Source organism: Pteropus medius, unplaced genomic scaffold (assembly GCF_902729225.1).
Source record: "Pteropus medius unplaced genomic scaffold, Ma_sr-lr_union100, whole genome shotgun sequence".
NCBI lineage: Eukaryota > Metazoa > Chordata > Mammalia > Chiroptera > Pteropodidae > Pteropus > Pteropus medius.
Window position 1 is genome coordinate 11,991,281 of NW_024340701.1, and position 12,832 is coordinate 12,004,112.

Sequence of the window (12,832 nt, forward strand, 5' to 3'; positions counted from 1 at the left end):
TGGTTTCCAGTCACAGATCTAGAGGTTTCTAAGGTGCGAGGAGGGAAAGTAGAGACTTCTCCCAGCAACAGAAAAAAAAGAGAGCTTCCGAGAAGCCAAGCGGCCAGGAGAACAGGCCCAGCTACAGAGCCTGAATGTGGACCTGCAGCTGGGCTAATCCTGGGAGGGTGGGGTCCAAGGGCTGTGGAAGCTATGTGGGATTCATTCAGTAGTCATCCAGCAGCTCTCTACTGGACACCTATTACATGTGAGCCACTGACTTTGTAGACTAGGGATGTAGCAGAGAACACGTCACTGTCCTTGCCTTCTTAGAGCTGACAAGGAGGAACAAAAATTAAACAAAAATGAATAACCGATATCTTTCAGGTAATTCTTATTTCCGTGACAGACAAGCCAACCTCAGATTTCCGAAGGGAAACAGAGGGCCTGGCAAAGGCCTGCAGGTTGGCAGCAGCCTTGTCCTTGGATGGGCAGCAGAGCTGGTGGCAGAAGCAATTTGCAGTTACTGGGGTTGGAAACACAGCTTCTGAAGTCAGACAGCCCAAGGACAACTCACAGCGCCAATTACAAACTGTGGGCCTTGAACACATTACTTAACATTTTAGAGATTTAATCTTCTGATTTATAAAAGAGATTAAAGTATAATTTACCTCTGAGATCGCTATGAGTATTAAATGAAATGATAGATACAAGTGCTTGGTGAAGGTCTGAGCTTAGAGTAAATGCTCAATAAAGGTTAATAAATAATAATATTAAATTTATTTATTTAATAAACATGGCCAGAATGTACAGGTTCACCTGGACTGGGGGCCCAAGAAAAAGAATGACGTTGTGCATGACAAGGATTCCATGACTATGACAGGAGCCCAGTCCTGGATCTGGAGATGGGGTGGGGAAGGGGCAGAAGGCACTCAGAGTGGGTATGAAGGAAGAAGGAAAACAGAACTTTAGTGGTTAATACCAAGGATGGAACCTGGGCACATGACAGCGTGGCAAACATAAAGAAGAATTAACAGACAATCAAGGATACAAAGAAAGTGGAGGTGCAAACCAAAGAGTAGCTAGCGAAGGTGTTTGGAACAAGCCTCCTCAAGATGTGCCACTCTGGCATGTAAATTATTTTGAGCTGAAGGCTATTGAGACCCTGCAGGCTCAGGAGAAACTTTTACCTTAAAGAATTTAAAGAATTTAAATTAGTGGCCTTGCCCCATTATAAGAGTTATCACCAGAAATAACTCTTTATGAACTATCTATAGGGCAAGGCAAACTTCTAATTACTGAACATCTTTTCTTATTGCCCTTCTTATTGTCCTATTCCTCCCCTCTAGAGCCCTAAGGTGGTTTATCTCATCTTCAACTTAGAAAGTCATATATGCCTCATTTTCCCTTTTTGTCACTGAATCTGTCATGTATGTGAGGTTTCCATACATACCTGGGTAATAATTTAGTTATTATCCTTGTTAATCTGTCGCATGATGATTTAATTACTAGAGCAGCAGGAAGAACCTAGAAGAGAAGAAGAAAGTTTCTTCCTCCCCCACTCCATTGCTCATCTCGATTGAAAACTTCTGTGTGCCAAACCCCCTGTGTTTGACAGGCACAATGCCATTTAATAATAAAATAGTATCTGTGGTGAACATTACTATCATTTATTTTACAAACAAGGAAACTAAGACTCGAAGAGATTGTTTACCTAAAGCCAACTAGCAAGCAAATTGTTCTGAACCTAGATTTGAAGCCAGATAGTTCTAATGGCAAAGCCCATTTTTTCAGCCATAAAGTGATTCTGTTCTTCCCCATACCTACTTGGTCTCCTTCCATCAGGTTGGTTATCTTCTGAGATGTTGTTATTCATAAGCAATATACATTTGGTAATTCAAATGTACTCTTCAAATGGAATTCTCATATTTTTTATCTTCATCCAGGGTTCCTGGCTCATAGCTCCCCAAAACCTTGGAATTTCCTGAGTGATAAGAGCAATGAGAGCATCTTTTGTCATAGGATTTGGTCTCTTGTCCTCAGAACCTGAAATTGCTTCATTGGCATAAAGGTGAAATGGGTGTCTTGTCATTCATAACAAGTTCCTTTTCAGCAGAACTGGGTTTATGTTAATGAAGTGACTTGGAAAGCACCTAAGAATGGGGGCTTGTTGCCAAAGGAACCAACCGTAAATAAAGTGGTGGAACTTTCAGTACCATTCTCTAATTTCCTAGAAGTGGAGAGGAACTAGAGGTTGAATTAATCATCGATGGCCAAAGAGTTAATCAATCATGCCTATGTAATGAAGCCTCCATAAAAACCCAGAGGACAGCTTTCAGAGAGCTTCTGGGTTGGTGAACACCTGGAAGTGCTGAGTGAGCAGTGCACTCAGAGGGCATGGAGGCTCTGTGCCCTTTCCCCACACCTTGCCCTGTGCATCTCTTTCATCTGGCTGTTTCTGAGTTATATCCTTTTTAAAATAAACTGATAATCTAGTAAATAAAATGTTTCTCTGAGTTCTGTGAGCTGCTCTAGCAAATTAATCAAATCCAGGGACAGGGTCCTAGGAAACTCTAATATACAGCAAATAAGTCAGAAGCCCTGGCAACAATCTAGGCTTATTATTGGTGTCTGAAGCTTGGGTTAGGGGAAGCCTTGTAGGATTGAACGCTTAACCTGTAGAATCTGACTCAGTCTCCAAGTAGATAGTGTCAGAATTGAGTTGAATCCTCAAATATCCTGCTGGTGTCCAAGAGTTTCTCATTAGTGTAGGGGAAGACCTCCCTCCGCACACCGGAAATTGGCCTCAGAACCCCTGTGACAAACATTTGTTAAACTACCACCTCGTGGCAGCTGTTTACCATGAGTTGTCCTCTGCTGGAGTCTTGAATCACACTTATTAATATAGAGAGGAGGAGGAGGAGGAGGAGGAGGAGGAGGATGGCACAATGGAAAGAACCTTGCCTCAGGAGTCCGACAGATGTGGGTGGGGAATGAGGTAACACTGGGCAGTTTTTGACAGCCCAATTCCTCAAAACCTACCTCAAAGAACACCTAACTAACACATTTAGCACTTTGAATTGCACTGAATATGGTGTTGCAGAACAAATCTGGGTCTCTGAGTCACAAGACGTGGTTGCAGGTCTCATACAAGTCATTCAGCTTGCCAGAGCCTCAGTTTCTACCATCGTAAAACTCGAATTTAGGACTAGAAGCTGAAAAGACCCTTCTGGGATGACAGAATGGCCTGGGACCTTGAATTAAAATCTTGAGCTCAAATCCCACATTTACTGCAAATCTACTCTGTGACTTTTGGTGATTCAACCTCCTACTCCCACCTCTTCCACATTCATGGCTTCTTTGTTAAACAGAAAGAACTGATTCATCCAACAGTCACCAAGTCTTTCTGCGATGGCTGTTTCTTCCCCACACCCTTGAATCCCTGGGACTGGGAATGAAAATCAATTAGGTGTTCTCTTTCTTGCATCCAGCCCATTGCTCCTTCCCACTCCAAAAATCCCCCAGCTTGTAAGCTCATCCAGGTACCTGAGAGCTGAGAGAATGAGAGCCTGAGTCCTAAATAGGAAATCTGGGAGTATGGCACTACAGCTGTACCACTCAGATCCTCTTGCATTATATAATAAGTTCAATTCAACTGGGAACGGGTCTTCTTAGATTCTGATTGGTTTTTTTTCACCCCAGAAACTTAAAGAGGAAGAATAGTGGGGTGAACTAATCCCTGCAGCTGCAATTGATTTCCTGGAGGCAATGGATTTGCATCATTTCCCTCTCCTTAACTATATTATGTTCCCATCTCCTTCTAGCACCTCTGCTGATCTGGGTGGTTTATGTGGAAGCACAAAGATATCCTTGAAGAGTCTGAGCCCCTGGAAATCATGTCCTTCTTGTCCATTTACTATCAAAATTGGGCAAGGGAGTACCAAAAAATGTCCCAGTGAAAACCTTGGGTGTTAAATGGACCCCTCCATGACTCCATAGTATAACAGTAGCCCCACCTCTTCCTGACAACCAGAATTCATGAACCTTGACTAAAATAGTGATTCCTTTCCTTATTTGCTGGTCTTTGACATAAGGAACCCAAGGTAGTAATCAGGAGAGAGTGATAGCTAAAAGTTGTATAGGATTCTTAGAGTGCTCACTGGTAGAAGTTTTCTTCTTTTGAGAGCCAGGACCTTTAAATCTGCAGAGTCTAGAATACTGGGGATAAAGAGCACAAATTTCCAACTGGATTATCAGATAAATGGTAAGCAAGACATTTTAACTTCCACTCCTTGGTTCTTGAACCCATGAGTTCTACCTGTTGGGGACACAGCACTATGTAATGGTAATTGATATAACATGTTTACTGCCTCCTGGAAGATAGTGCCCATCTTTGCAAGGTAACATTTCAAGCCTGGCTCTTTAGATGATTCTTCAAAAGGCCATTCCACCACTCTATCAGGGTGGCAGCTTATGGGTCATAAAATACATGCGTGTACCAATGGATCCCAGCATGTGCCATTGCCTTACCTCTTTTGCTATAAGGTGGGTTCCTTGGTGTAATATATTATGCAGAATCTCTTGTTGATAGGTGAAACACTTTGTTTGAATAGTGGTTCTGGCCAAAGACCTGCAAGCAGAAATGGCAAACCTATACTCAGATTATGTGCCACTAAGTGACTCCTATTATTTGGGAATTCTATTATTCCCATTGCTCTCTGGCAGCCCAGGTCTGTGATGCTATCTCTTATCATTAGCTAAGACCCATATAGGACAGGCAACTGAGCTTCTAAACTATGCTTGTTCTCTGTCCAGATGATTCTCTATTATGTTGGCAAACATAGTGTCCTCCTGCAAAATATAACTGACTAGTGGGTTTTCTAGCCTGTAAGTCCACTCTAATATACCCACTTCATTTTGATTCCCTCTTTTGCCATCTGCTATGGTCATTTTGTCAATTCTACTTTATTCAGAATTGGCTAACTTTTTTTTTTTTTTTGAAGCTTCTGAGATCCATTGCATCATCTCCTGAAGTCCTTCTCAGGGTGTTAAATCCTATATGACAAAATAGTGTTTTCATATCAATAAGCTATCATTTTCCCACTTCATATCCTACTTTCCTTGATCCATCACTCTTTGGATCCAGATCCAAATTACCCTTCCAGTTTCTGATGGTTTGTGTTCTGTAAGTTCTTTCTCCCTTAGCATACCCAGCACCTCCTCAGCTTGGTTTTGTTAGGACTCAACATGACTACTGGTCTTTTGGTGGAGAGGCATCCTTGGCAGGTGGATTTTGTCTTTTAAGGCATAGGCTTCAGCATCATCTTCAAACAAAGACAGAGCACTATTTTTTAAAAAGGAGAAGTGTGCCATTTCCACAGGCCGGAGGGTTCAGAGATATGTGGGGTCTTAAGGTTTATATGCAATGAACCTAGATGTTCCCACCCCAAGTCTCAGGATCTTTTTTCTTCCAGATCAGGGTCCTGACCTTGATTTAGCTGGCTCACTGTGGTTTAGAATTCATTCTTCTCTAGAGCTCTACTACCTTTATAATTAAGTTCTATGCTTGAGCCTCCGTTTTTTTCTGCCCTCTGGCTGTACTAAATGAGAGTCTCTGTATATGGCTCCAAGGAGAACTTCTGACTTTCACATTTTGTCATAAATGGGTGACTAATTGCCCCAAACTTTCATATCTTTTTCCAATATATTAATTGTACTTAACTATCTAATTCCACTGTCCTTATAATTACTCTTTCCCCTATACCTTTTAAATGCCCAAGATATTTGTGATGGCTAGTGTGTTTCTTTTCACTGATCTTCCATTTACCCCATTTACCACAAATCAAAGTGCTAACTATTATACTGCTGAAGCATAGCAAGAGCTTTCGGGGTTCCACATACCATAGTGATAGGGTCCTCACTGCCCACCAGGATGTACTCTCAGAGTTATCCCCCACTGAGACAAGAGGTCAGGTCTTTGTATCCTTGCATCAACCAGTCATTGTAGATTGACTGTTCCAAGAAAGTGGGAGTAAAACATGGTCAAATATCTCCTTCAGTTAAAGGCAAAGGTTCAGATGTGAGCCGTCAGCATCTTCCAGAAGCTAGAGAAATGAGTACTTTGGTCCTGATATGGGCCACACAAAACAACAATTGTTCTCTAAAATACCTTGAAATTAGAGAAATATTCTTACCACCACCATCCACACTGCAAGTGTTTGCTCAATGTCATCTTACCTGTAAGGCCTCTCCCTGGCACTCTCTATTATTCTTACTCTGCTTCATTTTTCTTGCCAGATGGAGATCTGAAACTACTGTTATTATTTCTCTCCTACCATCAGAGTATATACTCCAGATTTATGGTACCCCATCACCCAGAAGAGGGTCTTACGCAAGATATTCCCTAACAAATATAAATAAAATACCAAATATTTATGTACCTACTACATGCATCTCACTGGAATTGCTGTGAAAACTAAAATAAATCTCCTCTAGCTCACAATAGATACAATACAAATAAATAATATAAAAATATAAATGTGAGTTATGTTTTTGAATATGTCTGTAAGTGGCAATGGGATAAGGAAAAGAACCTTTTTACTTTGCAGACAGATACTGCAATTCGGCACCAGGAAACAGAGACTAAACTTCTAACCCAGGGTTGAAGGGCAGGCCTTTGATTCTCTGTAAGGCAGGGAGATTAGAATTTATTTTTAATTTCTTTGAGCACCAGTATTTAATTGCAGACTTAACAGGGGCTCAAGCCTATAAAAGATTCACCTTGTCTCTCTGAATATATACATTATTTACCATACAGTCTATAAAATATTTACCCATTTCTCAGCCAACTGAACCCTGCTTGTCTTAACTACCTCACTGCTGCTCAAAGCTGATCAAATAGGCAGTTGGCACCTCTCCAGAAATGGACCAAGCAAGCAGCTGGAAGGGGACCATATTTTATGCATTTGTCAGAGCACATAGCAATCAAGGGTGTTGAAAGCCTTTCTGAAGGTACTAGGGAGGGGTGTGGGTCCTTAATTCCTTCCCACCTCCACCCACCAACTCTAAAACATGACTGCCTTTGTCAGGCCCAGTACATTCATCTACTCAGGGGTACCCTTATGGAGCACTTATTGTGTGCTATAGGTCTTGGGGAGATGGATGGGAATAATGCATGTTTCTGTACCCTTGGAGAAAACAAGCCCAATGATAAAAAATTGCAATGAAAAGATAGCTAGGTATTGAGCAATCTTTTCATGTGACCAGCATGTGAGAGCACATGGTCTCATGAGCCAGATTTTTTGGTTGAAATTCTATCTTACTCCATTATTTACAGGTGTCTAACCTTGGGCAAGTTACCTAACCTCTTGTTGCCTCAGTTTCCTCAGGACAATAGTCCCAGAGTCATGGGATTACTGAGCACATGGTGCCTGGCACATAGAAAGCACTCAGTAAAGGTTATAGATGAGGACAAAGATATGGAAAATCCTCAGGAGAGCTATATGTGGTAATATGTTATAATCCTCATTTTACAGATAAAAACCTGAGATTTAGGAAATTAAATACTTACCCCAAATTTACTTATAAATGGAAAAGTAAGGATTCAAAGTCATGTCTAATTCCAAAGACTACACTTGTCATCACTGTCTACATCCCCCCCCGCCCCCGACACAAATACTCTAACACACACACCCTAATATACACACATATATACAAAAGTGTGGCATAATCATGTGAACCATGATTTCAATGACAATCCCAACCGGCCCTCAACGAGATTAGATTTTCTTATTGTTTGCACTTATAGTACCCCTTTCACTGCAGTCTCATGATCTAATAATTTATCAATTTAATTATTTGCTACTGTCTGAGTTCTGCGTTTATCATGTATTTCCAGTGTGTAGGTGAACGCTTCAAATGCATTGTCACCTTATCTTCATATTAGTGCTAGGATGTAAATAATACTTTTCTCCCTACTTTATGGCTAATAAAACTAAAGCTCAATCAATCAATCAATCAATAACAAGAACACAGAGCAAAAAAAAAAAAAAATAGAAGGCTAAGATTTTAACCCAAGTCAGTTTAATTCCGAAGTCTATGCCCCTTCTATTGGACCACACTCTTTCCCTAAGAAAGGAAGATGCCAGAGGGCAAGGGGAAAGGAACCCACTACTATGTATTACAGACCACCATGTCAAGCATTATACTGAGATTCTTTGTCACTATCTCTTTTACTCCTCAAGACAAATTTGTATTCAAAACAAGATTTTTGCTGAAACAAGTTTTTTGCAAAATCAGGGGCAAGCCCTGCTAGTATGAGTTGCCAAGGGGGAAAAGGAGGCTGGCACTGAGCAGGAAATAAATAGGGAAAATGGACAAAGTTACAAAGCCCTTTCATGTAGCCCTTTCCCCCAGTACTTCATGTTGATAGAATAGGCCAGCTGAAGTGGGTATCAGGCAAATTCCACACCAGGAGGCCAGTCCAGGGTGAGGGAGGGTGCAGGAGAGAATGGGAGAGAAGACGGATACTTTGACCCCACTGTTTTGACTCTGACTCATACTGTACTACCACCTTGCTATACTAATACTCCTTCTCCTTTGCTTTAAAAAGGAAAATACAGGTACCATTTATCTTCTCAGTCTTTTATGTTCAATGGCTATTAGATTCTTAATGACAATTACTGATAGAAGTATTTGGCACAAAACAAAGTTGATAACCACACATGGTATAATGTGTTACAGACTACAAATTGAAAGAAATATCAACTCTTCTTAAACAAGAATAGATTTTCAAACTGAATTTTGTAGAATTAATGTGCACAAAACATATTAGCAGTGGCAAGAGGTATAATCAGTTCAATCTGATGTGGAAAAAATAATGATTAGTTAATAAAATATTTATTTTATAATTTACAAAGAAATATTTGATTCTAATAAAATTAAAATAAAATCAGAAATAGTGACTTGTGCTGTATAGAAACTCAAGCAAAAATATAAACTGTCTCAATAAAGTATGCTCCAGAAAACAAAATCTTGACCCACCAATGTGAGTATAATTTTGATTAAAATAGTTATTTCGTATAGTCACAGCTTAAAGATCTTTCGAGTCAAATCCAAGGTCTCCAAACATATTTATCTTAACAAGAGTCTGGTGTTGTGTTGGGGGCTTTACTTAACATTATTCAAATCCTTACAACAACACTTTGTTATATAATTGCAAACCTCATCCTACTCCCCACTTTTAGGCGAGGAAAATGAAATTCAGGAAGAGTAAGCAATTTGTCCAGGTAAGTAATTTATCACCTGGACCTCCTTTCCTAGATTTCAGGGTATTTTGCACAGGGTGGGGACTCTATTTGTCTTCTTGGTCTCTCCAGAGAGGTAGGTGTGGCTGTGCCTCTTTCCAGGTTAAAATGTTGAGACCCCAGGAGAGAAATGAACTAAGATTTCAAATTGTATGAAAGACCTGGGCTTTTCCTGATCCCCATTCCACCATACTCTTCACTCAATGAAATGACCTGTAGAATAACGCTATTTTTATGAAATAACTAGAAGCAGGGAGCTCTCTGCTCCTAGAAGAGCAGAGTTGCATAGAATGCAAAGTAATTTATTGATGACTGATAGCATTCAGGGAATTTTGTCTCCCCACCTCCACCCAAAGTAAAATTATCCTTCAAAGATGTCCTAAGTACTATATCCTTCAAAGGATAGCCTGGAATCCCTGTGCTGGCCAGTCACACTCAGAGAGTAAAGGGTAGGGACCTAAGTCGGTCATTTGCAACATCACAATATCAACGTTTTTTCTTACCACTGGTTTCTAAGTGAAGTACATCTTTCCTGCTCATTCAATAGTTATGTAAATTGGACTTTCCTGAAGAAGAGAACTAAACACATTTAAGTTCTCTGGGGAAAGAAATGAAATGTTTCTAGTATAATTTCCATTTGTTTAAATCTAAATCAATGAAATTGTACCAAACTTTATTTCACGTACCTGGCATGATACACAGTGTTCTATGATAGTGGAACAATTTTATAGGATGTCTTAGGTGACCACCTGCCTTGGTTTCCCAGGACTGAAGGGTTTTCCAAGGTGCAGGTCTTTCAGTTTTAAAATTGGACACAGTGTCAGGCAAATCTAGATGGTTGGTCACTTTACTTGTTCACCATTATAATACTAGCACCCAGGCCGGTCCCTGGCATGTGAGAAGCCTCTCCCTAGATTTCTCAGTGCCTTCATTTTCATCCCTGTAGAATGAAAACAAAGGGGACTAATGCTTGTCCTGTCTCATTTACGTGGTAATTCTGCAAGAGAATTTCTACTGTAATTTTTTTTTCATTATGTCTGGTAAAGTATACGATAATTTAAATAATCTCTAAAAAATGCAATCCAGATTGTCATCTTCTTGCGACTAGAACCACATTTATTGTAATGCAGTACTCAGCACAGTGTCTGGCAGAAAGAAAATGCTCAAAAACCTGGTCGGATGAATGAAAGAATGAATAAATGAATAGTTAGATGAATAATTTTGTGAATAAGCATAAAGTGATTAATTTAACTCATTTTATAGGATTCTCCTTAGAGCAAAAAGTTTATTTAATTCCATCCCTGAGTTTTTCAGAGCCCACATTCTTTTTTTTTTTTTTTTTGGCGAGGCAACCCTTGGTTGACCTCACAGATTGCAAGGACTTTATCAGTTTACAATCCCTTTTTTTTTAAATGCCTACAGCACCTGGTCTTCCTAGGTGGTCTCCCATTCAAGTACTAACCAGGCCTGACGCTGCTTAGCTTCCGATATCAGATGGGATCGGGCTTGTACAGGGTAGCATAGCCGTAGACATCAGAGGATACATTCAAACAACAAATTCTTTGCAGGGTCAAGATTAAAACCGGATCATTTCAATATATTAAAATATGGTAAAAATCTCGAATAAGTTTATTCATTTTCTTCAGTGACTCTTTTTCCCAGCACAGGAAATTTAAATTCAGCCTTGAGTTTATAGTTCTTCTTCCAACAGCAGAACACTTTGGTTTAAGTCTTATCACATGCCTGTTCCCTGCTCTCACCCACTTATTGGTGAGCTTCAGAGCTGGCTTCAGAGAGACCTGAGAAATAGAGGGAGTAGTCCAGCCCACTGGGTCATCAAAATATCCTCAGCCTCAGGAAAAGGCAAATTTGTTGTACCTGAAGACTGACTAAAGCAAGGTAGGATATGCTACCTGCTTTCATCCTCTTTTCTACTCTGCCTTTCCAAATTCAGTCTCCTGCTAGGCCCCAGTCAAATCTTTCCTCTTGTCTCTTTGTCTTTTGCCACAATTGAGACCCCCTTAGACTGTGGGTAACTTGAGAACAAGAAACTACTTTATTCATCTTTAGATCCAGGTCTTGGTAAAGTGCCGTCTGTAGAGTAGGAGCTCAATAGGTGCAAGAATGAATAAATGAATGAATAGATTTTAGTACCCATGATTACAGTGTCTGTGCCTAACTTAAAGTGTGGTTTCAACGAGTGTTGAATAGACATGTGAAATAATAAATGAATGATTGATATAAATAATCATTTTTAATGGACTACTAATTATGTACCAGACACTGGCTAGGAACATTCTAAATGTTATCTTATTTAATCTTTTCAACAACCCTAATTTATCTTCTTCTCCTCAGTGCTTAGCGATATCTAACATATCATGTATTTTACTTATTTACTTGTGTACTATCAGTCTCCTCCACAATAAAGCTTTGTCTGTTTTGTTCACTGCTTCTTCCCCTTCTAAAAGAATTCAGTAAATATTTGTGGATTAAATATTTGTGGAATAAATGTTATAATCGCTACTTTGCAAAGAAAAGGCTAAATTTAGAGATACTTTAAAAAAGATCTCTGATCTTGTGCCAGGCACTCCAAGTTTTCTACGTTTTCACTGAAAACTGATAAATACATTCTGAAGTGGGTATTATAATTATTCTAGCAAGGTGGACACTAAGACTCAGGAAGATGTGTCTCACCAGCTTGAGTCAGAGAGGAGTTCACCTAATAAAAGCTGGGTCATCTTTCAAAGGGCTTAGGTCCTGTGGCCTCAAAACTCTTGCTCTCTCCATGACTTCAATCCACCTTGCAATAAGAAAATGACCCATCCCATGAATATTCTGTTTCAGGGATGGGTCATTTTCTTATTGCAAGGTGGATTGCACACCTAGAAAAAATCGAGAGAACCCATTACAACCCAAGTCAGCTTAGAAAGACCCCATTGAACAAAGAGCATCCTTTTAACATTAACAATGCCATAAATGCTGAATGCAGGAGATTAGAAAAAAGTTATTAGGAGGAGAAAGACATGCCAACAACTTGAGCTCTTAATGAGATGCCTACCGTATCTAAGAGTAAGCAATTTACCAGAGGATTATTTGATGTGAAAGGAATAGTAAGGAGCTCTTTAGTGGCACCCAGACATATCCTCTCCCATACACACCTGCTCAAGGCTCAGTGAAAGACAGTGCGTAAATGTCTGGAATATTACATAAAAGCTGTCTACCTAACCAATCAAAGCTTTTAAAATCCATCTTGCTGAAATGAACCCTGAAAGCAGGTCAAACAAATCTAATTTTTATTGTTCCTTAAGGAGATGGCTGTGTCGGAGACAAAGGAGGAAGGCAGGAGGCCAGTTAGAAAGATAAAAAGAAAACCTAAGAGGCCTTAAAAAATTAAATGTTCAAAAGAGCCGTGGCAGGCAAGATAAATGATATATTACAGTGCTGGTTTAAACCTAATTGATGACTAATGTTGTAATGCATCTGAACCTACACTGATCTATTATCCGTCTGGTCCAGGCTGAAGGGACACTGCAAGGAGAAAAATTGCT

General features: G+C 39.8%; 1 pseudogene; it reads right to left on the bottom strand.

Moving 5' to 3' along the window:
* Positions 1–10,697: 10,697 nt before the first annotated feature.
* On the bottom strand, positions 10,698–10,816 carry LOC120581500 (uncharacterized; annotated as a pseudogene).
* Positions 10,817–12,832: the final 2,016 nt, after the last annotated feature.